Here is a 15,103-nt window from a genome sequence, read left to right as displayed (position 1 = left end):
GGAGGCGGGGGGCGGACACTGATGTCTGTGGTGGCACTGACAGAGCCAGGGGAACGGCCTGAAAATGTGTCAGGGAGATTTAATTTGGATGCTAGAAAAAGGTTCTTCACCCAGAGGGTGGTTGGAACAGGGAACAGGGTCGCCAGGGAAGTGGTCACAGCATCAGCCTGAATTCAACCATCAGACGGAATTCAAAAAGTGTTTGAACACTGCTCTCAGGCACATGCTGTGACTCCTGGACCAGTGGGTCCCTTCCACCCGAAGATATTCTGTGAAATGAAACATATATGCTTTCAATAGCTGCTAAGGGGACTGCATTCTTTCCAAATTTTGCTTTCTCTTTGTTAACCATTTTATCATGACAGATGGCTTTTGGAGTTTTCTCTGCTCCATTAGTTGAGGCCTGAACGTCATCAGTAAATGAGCAGTTTAAACTATGTCATTGAAGAAGGCTCCCGAGTATAAAAGAAGCAGCTCAATAAAAGGATCACACGTTCTGCCTATGTGGAAGCAGTCTGCTTCTCTTACGTAAGTGGGAAACACCTTTCAAAACTACAAAGCAGAGCTAATGTATGGGAGCATGAACAGATTTTATCTCTTCATAAAAGCACTTCCAGGTCTGTGTACCAGTAAAAACTCGATCTCCTATTCTTAGGCTTTCTCCGTGCAGCCTTCATTTCTTATAGGTGTGGCTGGGTGAAATTGCATAAAACTTTAAAATGTTTCTGTTCCCAGAGCTTTGATGTGTCATTGAGGAGTCTAATGTGCGAGGTGTTCTTGTTAGAGAGTAGCTGTTTGATCTCATTCTTGCTTGCATCAAGCTGGGCTTGGTGCTTAACTTGACATAGTCAGCTGCAGAGTCATATGGAGCAAGCAAGGCTCTGTAAGAGCCCATTATACTTTATGTTTTCACCTTAAAATTGGGCAACTTAATATGAAGCAGCAGTTGGGCTTCAAATCTGGCAACTGTGATAACCTTCTTTTAATCAGTTGATGTCCAGTTGCTGCACAGGGTGCCAGAGAGTGTATGTAGTGAGTGAAGCTGGATAGCCTGTGTCTCAAAAGTACAAGATCAGTGGTTGGCTCATACAAAGCCCACTCAATACAAAGATTGTATAAATATAATGATAAGAAAATAAATAATGTGATCATGCCTGGAGAAGATTTGTCCAAGCTATAAAACTGTTTTTTCCTTGCTAAATGACTGCTGAAAAATGAAGATCTTTATAATTAATAGTGTTTCACAAAGTATCAGGTTACTTTTTTGTAGGGGGATAGAATATAAGAAAATAAAGATGGTGTAGAAAGTAATCTTACCCCTAAGGAGTTGCAGCTGGGCCAATTAGCAAAGATTAGGAGCAGGCCTGACTTTAACAGGCTACAGGTGTAACCAATGAGAAGAAGAGTGCTATAAAAGAGTGGGTTGAGAGGGGAACTGGAGTTAGTTGGTTGTTTTCTGAAGAAGGAGAAGAAAGGTGCTGCCCAGGAGAAAACACCAAGAAGGTATGAAACTTTTGTGATAATGAGACAACTGTACGGAACCCCCGCAATAAGATAACAACTTTTAGAGGAGGGTAGATACACTTATCAGTGGTGCCTATTGGTAAAAACTTGACATATATCTGCTGATAGGATTAAGATGTTCAGCTACTACCCCACTGCAGTAGCATTTGTCTGCCTAGAGGGACACTGAAAGCACATTCTCATGTGTACGTGGATCAGCATGGTAACTCAAGGCCTTCTGATTTTACAGTGTCCCTTGATAGGTTTCCTTGCATCTGATTTCAGTGATGAATGTAACTTTTTCCAAGCTCTGCTCTTATAATATTTTTCTTTGTAGTCCTTGATTGTGACTGAGTCATTATTATTGCATTTGCTGTCATGTCAGCTGCACTTTCACTGGTGATGTGTAATTTCTTTATCAGTAGCCATCTTCTTATCTTGCTTTTATTACTGAATTTAACATAATTTCTTGCTCTAGGGGAAATTTGTTATATTGCATTACAGGTGAAGTGGAATATGTACAATTGATTTGATTCATCATTTCAGGATGCAGTTTTATCTGGTTAGTGTCATGGGATTTAATGGTTTTCTTTATTCCTTTATTATAAGAACAGTTTCCTGCTGTACATTCTGTCTACAAGGTTGGAAGAAGACACAGTCAGGTGACACAAACTGACCAAAGGGGTATTCCAGACCATATGACATCATGCTCAATTCATGAAGTGGGGGATGTTGGGAGTGATGTTTTTTTGTCTTCCCAAATAATGGGTACAGGTGATGGGGTCCTGCTCCCTGAAGGTGGCTGCACACCTGCCTGTTGCAGGTAAAGCCTTAGTAAAAGAAGGGCCTTGTAATCCTTGTAAAAGTGTGGCTCAGGCCTGCTACTGGGCTAAGTAGGAAAGGACTATGGGAAAGTGACTCAGCTGAATTGGAGGCAGAAAAACAAGTTATGCAGCCATTATGTGCTCACACTTTGGCTTACGGCTGCTGGTTGAATTGCATTTGTTGTGCTTAAATGGAATGTAGCTGATAAGGGGCTAACTGCTTAAAAAGGCCTGGGTTTTGCAATAAAGGTCTCTCTCTTACACCTGCCTGGAGATTCTGCATTACTCAGCTTCATAACACCTGCCTGTCCATGGGAAGCAGTGAATTAATTCCTTGTTCTGTCTTGTTTGTGTGGATGGCTTTTGCTTTCCCTATTGAACTGTATCTCAACCCATGAGTGTTCCAGCTTTTACCCTTCTGATTCTCTCCCTGATCCCACTGTTGGAGCTGTGAGTGAGAGGCTGGGCATTGCTTGGCTGCTGCCTGGGTTAAACCATGCAAGGATCCATTATAAATCTATCCAGGATTTATATATGGTGCAGTCATGGGCAATGGTTTCAGGTTCTGGGTTGTGAGGGGTTGGTTTGTTTGTTTGGGGGTTGTCTTTGTTTTTTCCTATTCAAAAAAGATAATAGTTCCCTTATTTATTCTTCCTCAGATGTCTTAGATACTGATGCATCTGAGATTACCAGTGGATGAAAGACAGCTGTTGACAGCCACCAGCTCCCAGTGCAATGCATCAGCTGACTCAGCCTCATCATTTCAGCAAAATGGATTCAGGCCCTTTTCTGCTTTTGTGTAATGTTTTACGGGGTTGCCTTAATTATCAGAGAAATAACACTGACACATAAGACTACTGAGGTAATGTTTAAAGTGAAAATCCAGATACCATCTAAAAATAATGAGGCATAGTGTCAATTGCATACCATGTAGATAAAAGAATATACCTTTGCTAAAGTTGGAGTGGCAGGGAAGTTGTCATTAGGTGATCAAAAATAGCACACTGGGGGCTGCTTGGGGCTTTTTAGTCTCTATATGGCAATATAGAGATCCAAGCTAAAGTGCACAATAAAACTTACAGTGAAAACTAACAGAGAGCAATGCCCATAGGCTGGCATGTGTAGGGCAACAGATACTTCCATGGTTGGAGTTTTATACTTAGTGAGGAAGGGAAAATGGAAACACATACTCACTGAAGAATGGCTATGGAAATAAAGTATCCTAAACCCCAAATGGTACAGATATTTGGCTCAGAGAAATGTTGAAATTTTTTAATTGTCAAAGTATGTCCCCAAACCTATTTCTTTAGCTGCTTTTATTTAGTTCTTGCATGTAGAGCTCCACTGCTTCCAATGAGAGAGCTGCCAAAAAAAATGGGTGAGCTACCTTTAAAAACTGCAGTAAAGGGCATTTTGATTTGAGAAGCAGATTTTTGATGTGGCAGCACTGTAACCCCTCAGGCTTTAATGGGAATGTATCAGTAAAAACTTGGAATAGGCTCTTCAAGAAGAGAAGGTAGGTTTGGTGGTGGGTTTTTGTTGTAATTTTGTAAATCACTGCATAGTGCTGGGATCCATGGCTAATTGCTTTTATTCTGAAAGTGGAAATAACCTGAAGTTGCAGCAAGATTAGATTGGATGTTAGAAAAAATTGACTCACTGAAATGGTTGCCAAACATTGGATTGGGGAAGTAGCCTGTGTAGATGTGGCGCTTAGGGAAATGGCTTAGTGGTGGGCTTGATAGTGACGGGTTAACAGTTGAACTTGATCCTCTTAGAGGTGTTTTTCAATGTAAATGAATCTATGATTCTGCAATATTCTGGAAGAGTCCTCTGTTGTCTCATACCATGCCTGTCCCGTAGTCTGTACAGTCGTGTGTTCACCGTCTTTTCCTGGGTGTGTTACCTGGCTGAAAATGCTAGTCGTAATATTCTATAAAAGCGCAGCCAGGAGTGTATTTTATGGTGCCGACAGACCTTTCCGAAGGCGCTGCCTGTCGTGCCCGCCGGAGGGAATTCGCTCCTTCCCGGCGAGAGCCGGCTCCCGTTGCCGGGGGCTGCGCGGCGCTCGCCGCCAGAGGGCGCGCGGGGCCCGGCCGGAGCCGCGGGGCCGTTCCCGCCCCGGGGGCTGTGGGAGCCGCCGCAGCTCCGCAGCCTGCCTGCCGCTCTCTGCTAATTCATTGCTGACTTCACCCCGCCGCCTTTGAAGTGAGTAGCGTAAGTGGGAATCGGTGCATACAGCTTTTCCCACCAGTGTTTATTACATGTATTTCACGCAGCAGTTTATTTCTTAGGTTAGTAACCATTAAGGTTGAATCAATGAGGTAGAATTTGTTAATTTTACTGCAATTGTACCTTAATTCCTCATAATTAATAAAGTCCTACCTTCATTTCACATAGGAATGTTATGGCGAAATTTACTTACAGATATTAAGAGTACACAACCTTAAGATGTGATAATATGACAGTATAACCCCAAATTTTGCTGAAATATATGGAAATGAAAGGTGGTTTGGATTTTTGATAAGAGCCTGAGCTCCTCAAACTCTCAAGACATCCTGCTTCTTGATGATCTAAAATAATGATTCTTTTCTACTTTTGACTCAAATCATGGACAGAGTCAGTTTCAAACGAGAGGCATTTTATATATAGTGCTTGTACGTAAAACTAAGGTAGAATGTGCTTGCATTGAGCTAGCAGAGCAGTTAGGTGCACTACTCTGCAAGATTAAACCTTGTGTCATTACATTATATTATTTCTGCCTACCCCATGCAGTGAAAACTGAAGGAAACCTAGATATGACTCTTGGCTTTTTTTCTTCCCCAGGGAGTATGGGGTAGAAGTGTGGCAGCACTACTGTCCTTTTCATGTAATCAACTTGAATAAGTCATCTCTGGCAGGCAGCCTCAAACACAGTGTTCCTTTGTCTGGTAATTTGCTGCTACTGTGTTTGACTTAAAAGCATTTGTAACAGAGAAGAGCTGTGTCCTGTAATACCTGACACCAAATAAAATTATGCATAGTGCCACTGATAGCAGATAAGTGTGAAAGTTCTTGTGCAGGCAAATTTCAAATATTAAAAACTTCTAACACTTCTAACAGCTAATGTGTCAGTGTGCTATTTATTGGGAAGATTGTATAAGAACAAGGGACTGGAAAATTAAATAATCACTTTACAACTTTACTTCTCCTATCAGTAAGCAAATCCTTTTCCTTGGTGCCCTTTATGGCATGGGTCAAAATGACCATGGTTTGTGCATTTCAGCCCAGACCAAAATTGCATGTGTCCTCTAAAGTGTTGAACAAGACTTTTGAGACTGGCAATGATTGCTGTGTCATTCAGCACAAACATTTGATTTGGTGTCTTGAGACAAAATCTGCATGCAGAAGTGAAGTAACTAGAATGGAAAATAGATATTTCATTTGATGGTGGAGGGAGGCCTGCCAAGATATGTAATGACAAAAATGTTATTTTTGTGAATACTTATGATTTGTATATCACCAGGGTCTAACAGTGTTTTCTGTCCCTTCACAGCTCCCTTCCAGTTTGAGGCTGCTGCATCATGATGTGTTGGATGAGTAAGTGGGCAGTGAGGGAGAAGGTAATAAGATAATGATTTGCATATAGAAATAGGAGCTGGAAAGGAGCAGTGGGAATAAAATCCAGGGAACAGTTTCTGTGTAGGAGCCTGGGAGACCTGAGGCCCCGATGCATTTCTGTTGCTGGCATTTGGGCGATGTTAAGGCAAGGCATCCATATAACTGAAAAAAATGCCAGAGGCATACTTTGGGTAATGCTTTAGCTCTTACAATGGGAAGTGTTTGAAAACAATTAGGAGAGTATTATCCCCCTGTCTGTTCCACTGACTTTGGGGGAGTCATTTAACCTTTAAATCTCCGTTTTCCACTTCTGTGAAATATGACTGATGATCCTGTAGAGGATAAGTTTATGTGTAGGATATGCAGTTTTTTGAGGGAAGGTGGGAAAGACCTTACCCTTTGAGGAAGCTGAAGAGGGCATTTCCTGACCTAGACCCTGTGCGCTTTGGAAAGAGAAGTCGTCTTCAACTAGCCTAAGGAGACCAGTATTGTGTCCATGCTGTTTCCCTATTAGAAATAATTCTTCAGCCGAGATGAGTTCATGCTGCTGAGATCTCAGGTGCAGCAGCAAAATTTAATTTCATCTTGTATCAAACCTTGCAAGGGTTACTCTCTGCTAAATGCTGTCCTAACCAATCTGTCTGGATTTCAAATACCATGAGCACTGACATATGAATTCACCTTCTATATTCTGATTGCCAATTTGCCTTTCTGCATCAGAAAGCATGATACAGCATTGGCTAAGCAAACTGTATCAGGCTGGTTGGACTGGTCTGCACAAACAAGGAGCTGATTCCAAGTGCCCAGTACTCCAGCTGAATCACAGGTCTTCACAGCACTGTTCAACTTGAGTTATTGTGGCAGAGAGGGGAGCACATAAGCACACTCAATTAGACTGTTCAGGTTTGATTTCCAGGCCCATTTTGAAAAGTTAAATTTCTATTTGCAGCTACAATTTCACAACTTTTACAGTGTAATTTAACATGAGAAGTTCAGAATTTCCACAGCTGATTTTAGATTTTATGTGGATTTTCTAATTCTCTCAAAAATTTGGCATTTGCCATTTGCTATTCTGGATGACATCCCTTTGCATATCTTTTTTGCATTGGAATAAAAACCAAGCTGATTCACCACTGAATATCATCCCACTCATTTGTTTCTGTAGCTACCAGCAAGGCTGCCTTCTGCCAATGGTACATTTATGGGAGCTATCCCTCACCATGCTCTGTCACCTTCTCTTATCTAGCTCTGCCTAAAAATCTTCCTTTTTTGCTTTTCTGAGGCTAGTATTATGTGGCCTTTCAGCAGTGTTTAAATTCACTCTCTTGAAAAGAAGAGCATCTCTCTCTCTCTGTGGTACTGCTTGTTGTTTCCCAGTTTGAAATCAACTAGCAGAACCCCAGAGGGTTTCTTGAACCATTAAACACAGTCAGGAACAAAGATCAATTGAAAACACATTTAAAATTAAGCTTCCTGGCCTGCTTTTAATTTCTTCAAGTCAGCATTGGGAGTTATTACTGTGGTCAGTCTGGCCTTTTATTGTCCTATGGCTTACTCAAATAAACTGTCAACTTCAGGGATGCCCAACTGCTTTCTGGTTGGGTTGTGTGGGGTTTTTTTTAAATATCTTCAAATACTCCCAAAGTTATTAAAGGATTATGGGTTTAAATGCAGAAGGCATTAAATAGAATCATGTTATTGGAAACAGAACTATATTTAGGAGTCTAGGGGGAGTTTGCAAGAAACTCACTTTGCAAGCAGAATTTGGGTCATGGCACCTTAAAGCTTCAGTAGCTTTGAGTCTGGGATCTGGATTTCTGGCAGACTGATATGTTATTTCTGTTCAGATAGAGCTATACAGGCACAAAAGGATATATAGCTCCAAAGGGTTTACAGTTCAGATAGAAATCGGGAATAGTCAGTGGTTTGGCTCAGCTTACCTATGCCTTCAGGGGACAGAATGGGAATCCTAAATATAATTTGTAGCAAGCTCTGGGTATGAACATGACTGAAGCACCTTCAGCTCTGTTTGTAGCTGTCCTGAGCCTAAAATCTTTCTCTTGTGCAAGGTGCCATGCCATCAGAAGTATGATGCCAAGCTTGTAATATTGTTGCAAATCTTGCAATAATTCCTGGTTCCTGGGTTTGGCTTTAGATTCTGTTTTTATTCTGTTTTTATGGGGAGGTTTTTGTTGCTTTTTGGTTTTCGTTGTTTTGGGGTTTTTTTTCTGGGCTTTTCTTTTTTGACTTTCAAGACAAGCTACTGTAGTCTACTTTCAGAGTTTAGGGGATTGTTAGGATATTTGAGTGTTAAAAGCTAATGGCAATATAGCATCACTGTCACACACCCTCACCAGAGAACTCAGGCTCTGTCAGTATGCTGAATCTTTTTAAGGGAGCAGCATTAGTGATAGATTCAATATACAACAGGGTATTCATGATGAATTCTGGTAGCCTAGAGCCAGCTAGCTATGTTTGCAGGGTGGTTTCACTAGGAAGCAGATGTTGGACAGATGGTAGTCAGATGTTCAGTCATGCCACCATCTACAGTAAATCAGAGGGCTGTGGGGAAAAAGGTAATGTGTGGAACATATTTCTCATTTCTGTGGGAGCCTTGTACTTTTTTATGGGTATTTAAAGGCTCACAGAAATGCATGAGTCGTTGGTTAAGAACTGTAGAGCTGCTGATGTTTGGCTACAGCAAGTTAGCAAAACTTCACCTTGAAGCACTTGTTAGCTTTGCGTGACTGTGACTCCTGTAACAGAACTCTCCAGAGGTGAGGAGACTCCATGTCAGCTGGAGTTTTGCAGAAACCATTTTTAGCCTGGAACACTTCTTTGTTCTCTTTTTATTCACTTTCCTTGAAAACTTTTACATACTTTTTTCAGCCTGCTTGCACATGGCAGTTCTCTATCCCGTTGTACTGCGTGTCAATATCATAGGAAGAGTATTTCAATATTTTGCTGCAACTGAGGTACTCAAGCAGATATAACTATCTCTGTAGTGACTTGGAGCACAGTCCAGTATCTAATATGGCTTACATGATGTAGTGTTCAGTCATTATCATCTGTGTTCAGCGTGGGAACCAGAATTGTGTTTCCTGGGTAATAGCAAGCCTTTCCTAAGACATAATTCCAACTGTGGGTTCATAGCAGTACTGATTTTAATGTATCTTAGCTGTTGCTAAACACATTTGTTTTGTCAGCTGAAGTCAAATTATAGGACACATGCTATGCAAGGAGAACATGATGCTTAATTGTTGTAAGCAATGGCCAGTTTGTGTCGCCACAAGTTCTGGGTTTTGGGATAGAACTTCTGCAAAGGCTCAAAGACTGCTCCATTAAAATGAGATCTTTAATCAATACAAACCAGAGCTTCCAGGGATTGTAATAATGTATCAAGTTGGATTTGGTTCTTTGCAGCCTATCAAAAGAAGTTGTCCTTTACAAAAACAATATTTTAAATATCTGCTCACAAGCACCAGTGCCAGAAGGTTTCTATTTCATTTGGCAAAATACCTTCCCAAGAGCAAGACTGTGACCTGAAGTAAAGCCAAAATAAGCTCTAACAGATGCTTAGCCTAGAAAACACTAGACTGAATGGCTAAAATTGTTAAAGATTGCATAGGAAAAGAGAAGGGCAGCTACCTAGTTTTGCTTCTGACTTGCTGTGTGGACAAGTTGCACTCCTGTTCTAGTGTTCTGCCAACTAGAGGACCCCTCTTGTCTGTCTGCCTCCTCACTTCAGCTTCTGGGCCTTCCATTTCTGGCTGTGAGGGCTGCTGTAGGCAACAACAGAGCTTTGTCTGCTCATAATAGCAGAGCAGTCCTTTCCCAATAAACTCCATTTAGCTTTAATGGTGAAAACTCATCCAGAGACTCTGCTCTGGCCTTCCATTCACACTTTCCATACTACATCTAATACTTGCACTTGAAAAAATGTTTCAAATGCTCATAAGATTCAAGAATTACAAAATCTGTGCTCCTGTGATGACTGAAGTTGATCTAATTGGCCATTCATTTCTTCTTGCCTTTCTATTTGCTAGTTCTGGCCTTTATCTGTCCTCATATAGTGGGTGTCACCTTTGCTCTGAGATCTGGTAAGAACATTAATAACTTTCTTGGTGTCACTTCTGTTAGTGCCAGAAGAAGGAATGTGGCACTCTGAGGCAAGGACAGCAGGACTGTGCTGGCCAGCAGTTTAGATTGGTTTGGGCTGTGTTAAAGGGACAGCCTGATGATGCTGTTCTATAACAGTTTCTGTGAAACTGCAGCTTAAACACTTGGTCATTCTCCAGATCCTGACAGAGAAGGTGAGGACAAAGAAACTAAAGAGCCTTCCTGGGCCACAGAGGTGCCTGATCCATAACTAGAACTGAGATGATGGTTTCTTAATCAGACTGTAATCACAGAAATCACCAGGATATAAGCAGCTATTTGCTGCCCTTCTGGAAAGGGTGTCAGTCAATCAGTCTGGATAGCTTTGTTCAGGGTAAGAAATACCAAGTTTCAGTGCTCAGGAGAAAAGCTAAATAAATGCTGGTTGTGCTGCAGTACAGGTTGGGACAGATTCTTATCTCATTGATTGTGATGCCTGCCTGTTTAGGCCTTCTATCCAGGGTAATTGATATTAGGGTGTCTTGTGAAATTAAAATTTTCTAGAGCTTGAGACAGAGAGAAGAGCAAGTGGCAAAGATACCAGCCTTGTTCATACATCCCTAAATTCAAAGTTCATGTTTGTATATGTGACTTTATTTACTTGGACTGGCTTTGACACTGGGTTTCTTCCCTTAGCCAAGTTCAGAAGGGGCTCTGCCTTTACTGCTCCCATGAAGCCTGTGCCCATGGAAATTACACAGTAAGGTTGATCTCCTTTGCATAAACTCCAGCATGGTTGGATCCAAGGAACAGGTAATCTCATTCCATTGCTGCTGCCATCTGAAATCCAAGATCCCAGTGGAGAATAGTGGTGAAGAGATTGTTAAAAAAGAAGAGACATTTGCACTTAAAAATCCTCAGCATATGCTTTCTCAAAGCATACTGTGATGTGATAGATATTAAACTAAGTTAATATGAGTGGCCACAGAGCACTCCTAATGAACTGGAGATGTCCTGTGGAAGGTGTTTGTTCATATTTTTTTCAGTATCTTCTCTGAGGTTCCAAAAGCACTGACTTGGACTTTCACAGTCCTGGTAAATTATTATCCTGATATTACTCTAATGAGGTGGTATGAGCATGGTGAGAGCAGACAAAGCTTTTGGGAGGTTAGGATCCAGGGGAAGCCATTGAAAATCTCAGTTTGATTGAGAGCATCTGATTCTCCCCAGAAGTTTGACATTGTACTGAATATGCATCAGCTGTGCTACCAAGATGCATCCTGGGAAAGAGCACTGCCACAAAAATCTCTTTCCCAGTATTTCCTAGGATTCAGTTTGGCAGCATCTTGAACAAGATTCCTGCATTGCCAACTGCTTGGTTTGTATGGCTTGGCTAGAGGTGGTTTTGGAAGACATTTGGGCTTTAATTTGCTTGCTGCTCCAGACCTTGTGAGGTCTGGAAGAAGAGGAGGCTTTCTTCATCTATATTTAAAGAAGCCTCAGTGGGTTGCTCTAAAGAACTGGGGTATTGGCTTCAGCTTCAAGTTAATGGAACCATAGCAACATGCTGTGGGATGGAGCAGCTGATGGGCTCTGTAGTTGATCTGTAGCTGTATAGTTGTACTTAGAGCTGTATAAGTGAGAGTAAGCCTCCAATAGCTGATTTTAAGCAACTCCTACAAGTTTAGTTAAGACTCTGCATTTGACAGTGAGGGGTCTAGGACATAAGCTGTTGAGATTTCATCTAGCTGAAGCTAGATATACTTACTTTAATGTAAGTGTAAGGAACTATGTCCTCACAGAAGGACTAAGCATAATCTGACACCAGTTGCCTGTCTACAAACAGACAAATTCAAAACAAGCAAGACATCCTGATTATTGTCTAGAAAATGCCAGGAAACTTTGGTGGTTCAAGGAGCAGCAGGCATGTTACTCTCTAATGAAGCAATTTCTTTTCCAGTCTGGTTTGACCTCAGATTGTATTATTTATCCCTTATCAGAATTGATGATCTGTAAATCCAGGACATCTTTTAAATAATGGCTGTATAATTTATCACAGTTTTTCTCTCCATCTCTGGCATTGTGAAACCCTTTGATTCAACAAAACCTAAATTCTGAAGTCAACCTCTTTTCTGTACTTGTAGGGTGTTTAAGTGCTACCCTAAAGAAGCATTTTGCAGTGCCCCCAACACTGCACTTACTGATGCTCTAACAAACCAAATTACAAGAAGTGTTTATTCTTCAGCATTATTAATTTTTGAAGTATTTCTGGCTCATAGGAAATTTTAGCTCAAGCCTACCCCAATTCAGAATAAACCCTGTGTTTGCAGTTATCTGCAAACTGTAAATTTTTATATAACCCCTTGGACATGGGACTTGTTACATGAAATTGTGTGTTGCTTATTACACAATGAAGGGTTGAAGAAGCCAGAGCAGCTGATTAGAACTGGGAAGCTTTGAGATTCCCAGCCTGGAACTTCTGCCATGTGAGGAGTACTGGAGGCCCAGAAGGTCTGTGCTTTGCCTTGAGTTCTCCAGGTTCTGGGTTACCTTGGAAAAGAAGAGTAAGGGCCTTCACTGCCTGTAGTCCTGGTTAGTGCACTAAATTACTGGATTAGTCAGCTCAAGCCCTATCTACTCTAATTTCTAGTCTAGTCTGACTCGATTTCTTTTTAATTTTTTGACCAGATCTACTAGTGAGGTCCTATCTGCTTTTAGTCTTCTAGCAACTGGCAAAGCAGAAGAATTGTCTATATAGAACTGTAACAAGACATGTTTGTATGTGAAGAGGTACTTGGGTCTCTCAGTGCTGAGCCTGTGTTGAAATTTAGCACAGAGAAATGCACTGGCAACCAGAGAAGAATTAAATATAACAATGCACCTTCCTTGGGATGCACACTTGCACTGGGAATCTGTGATCCTGTTCTACTCTGTTTTTGGTGTGTGGGTCAGGAGTGAGGAGTGTTAGAACACTGATGCATAAACAAATAATAAGAGTTGTAGCTCATAGCAAGGTAGGGTGTGCTTAAAAGATCTAGTATGACACAAATTAAACCACTTTGTTTTTAAGAGAAGATAATGATGTACCTCTGAGTTTGTTCTGACTATCTTAATGCAGTTTATATCTGTAGAGTTGGAGACACGTGCATAAGGTTAGATACTGTGTTGTGAATAGGGCAACGTGTTTTAGGGTAGTGAACTTCCAGGTGTCCTTGGTCCAGTCAAGTTTCAGCTGCTTTTGGTTGATGTAAGACTTGCCTGTTGTATGGCAAGGCTGTGAATCACACTAGTTGTGATTCAGTCTCCTAAACCTTACTTCTGAAGTACTGTGTTCCAATATAAGGATTTTTGAAAGCCTGGGTTCATTCAACTGAATTTTCTAAAGCATTGGTATCAGGCTGCTCAACATGTGTTCCTTGAGCACTAGTTTAGTCAAAAGTGTCCAAGTGTTCTTTATGTAAAAATGGAAGAGTGTTTCCCTGATAAGCTGTTTTAACTCCACCTGCCTATATGAATCATCAGGATTAGTCAGCTGGTGGCATTACATGGAATAAAAAAGCTGTTTCTTACTTAGGAGGAATTTTTAAAGTCTCTAAAGTTTTGGCACTTTTTTTTTAAATAGCATTGTTAAATTTCAACTGCATTTTGAAAGATTGTTGTATTTTACTGACATTTCTTGTTTTCAATTCTGCTGATGAACAGTGTCATTTCTGTCCCACAGGGAGGACAGAAAGGAGTTAATGTTCCTTTATGTTGTAAGTAAATCTCACGTGGTGGGACTTTTAAGTCCCTGTTATTTGTAGCAGGAAAATAATGAGAGTTGCATATCAGCTCTGTAGATGCCTGTCCATATGACTGAATGAGTTGAAAGCTGATGACTTTGTATTACAGTAATTTTGAGAAATTTATTTGGGCAAGTGAATTTCTTTCTTGGCTTTCCTGATATCTGGGAACTGTATGCAAAGCGAGCAAGTGAATATGAACTGCCACATTTGGCTGGTTCTGGTTTACAGGCCAGCCAGTAATCCATACTTGCCATTCCTTCTCAACTATTGGAAGGGATGGGAAGTTAACTGCACTGTGAAAGTGTCTTCCCAAAGGAATAAAAACCCCCATTATCCAAAGTACCAAAACTAATAGGAAATAACACATTCCCCTGTATGTTATCTGTGACCTTTTCAAACTGAGGGATGCAGCTTGAGGACTGGCCCATAAACATCTGAAGAACTGATAGATCCACCCTCAATCCAAACATCTCTGGGTGGTTCTCCTTTCCTCAGAGGAAGGGAACCACTTCTAGGAGCACACTCCCTGGCTGTTACACAACTTGAGCATGCAGGCATTCACATAGGCAATCTTGATACTATCCCTCAGGACACCGACCTCTTTGCCTCCACTTTCAGGAACTTTGGCTGCCTTCTCTATGTGTCAGGGAGGGCAATGGGAGTGGCTTCTAATTTCTCCACAAAGCAATGTGGAACACTATAGTGTGTGGCATTGTTCAGGCCCCACAAGAAGGACTTCTTGCAGAAGAAAGTGACAGGGCAGAGCAGATGAAATGATGAGCCAGAGGCACTGCAAGGTTCAATGCACAGCTTAGAAAGAACCTTTTAAGTTGTGTTTTATTGTGTGTGAGGTGATGCTGTTTATCCACATTTCATGGGGCTTGCTTTTGCCCATAGCAAGCACTGTTAGAAATATTTAAACAGATCTTCAAAGCATTGTCACATGTTTGAGACCAACAGTCAGCCTCAGTTTTGTTGAGATGGTAATTGATACTAAGAAAAATCAATACTTGAGGGCTTTTACAGCAGAGGACACAACTGTACAATAGCAAAGTAGGATGATGGAGTCTGTTGGCTTCATATGTACAATGCCATTGATTTGAAGAGATATATTGTAATTTTGATTCTTAGAAGGCCATTTTTTTTCTTATTATGGAGAAGGGACAAAATGGTTTCCTGGAGAGCTGGGGGCTAGGACCAAGCTGGGAATTGGAGTATGTCCAATGTAATGGATAACTGAGGTAGCTGTAGTGGTACTAGTGTAAAGACATCAAAATTCTGGGAATTAGTTAT

This window comes from Melozone crissalis, unplaced genomic scaffold, assembly GCF_028551555.1.
Source record: "Melozone crissalis strain CALT ecotype California unplaced genomic scaffold, PUWL_Pcris_2 ptg000019l_1, whole genome shotgun sequence".
NCBI lineage: Eukaryota > Metazoa > Chordata > Aves > Passeriformes > Passerellidae > Melozone > Melozone crissalis.
The sequence above is the reverse complement of the archived record's forward strand: the minus strand, read 5'-3'. Positions refer to the sequence as shown.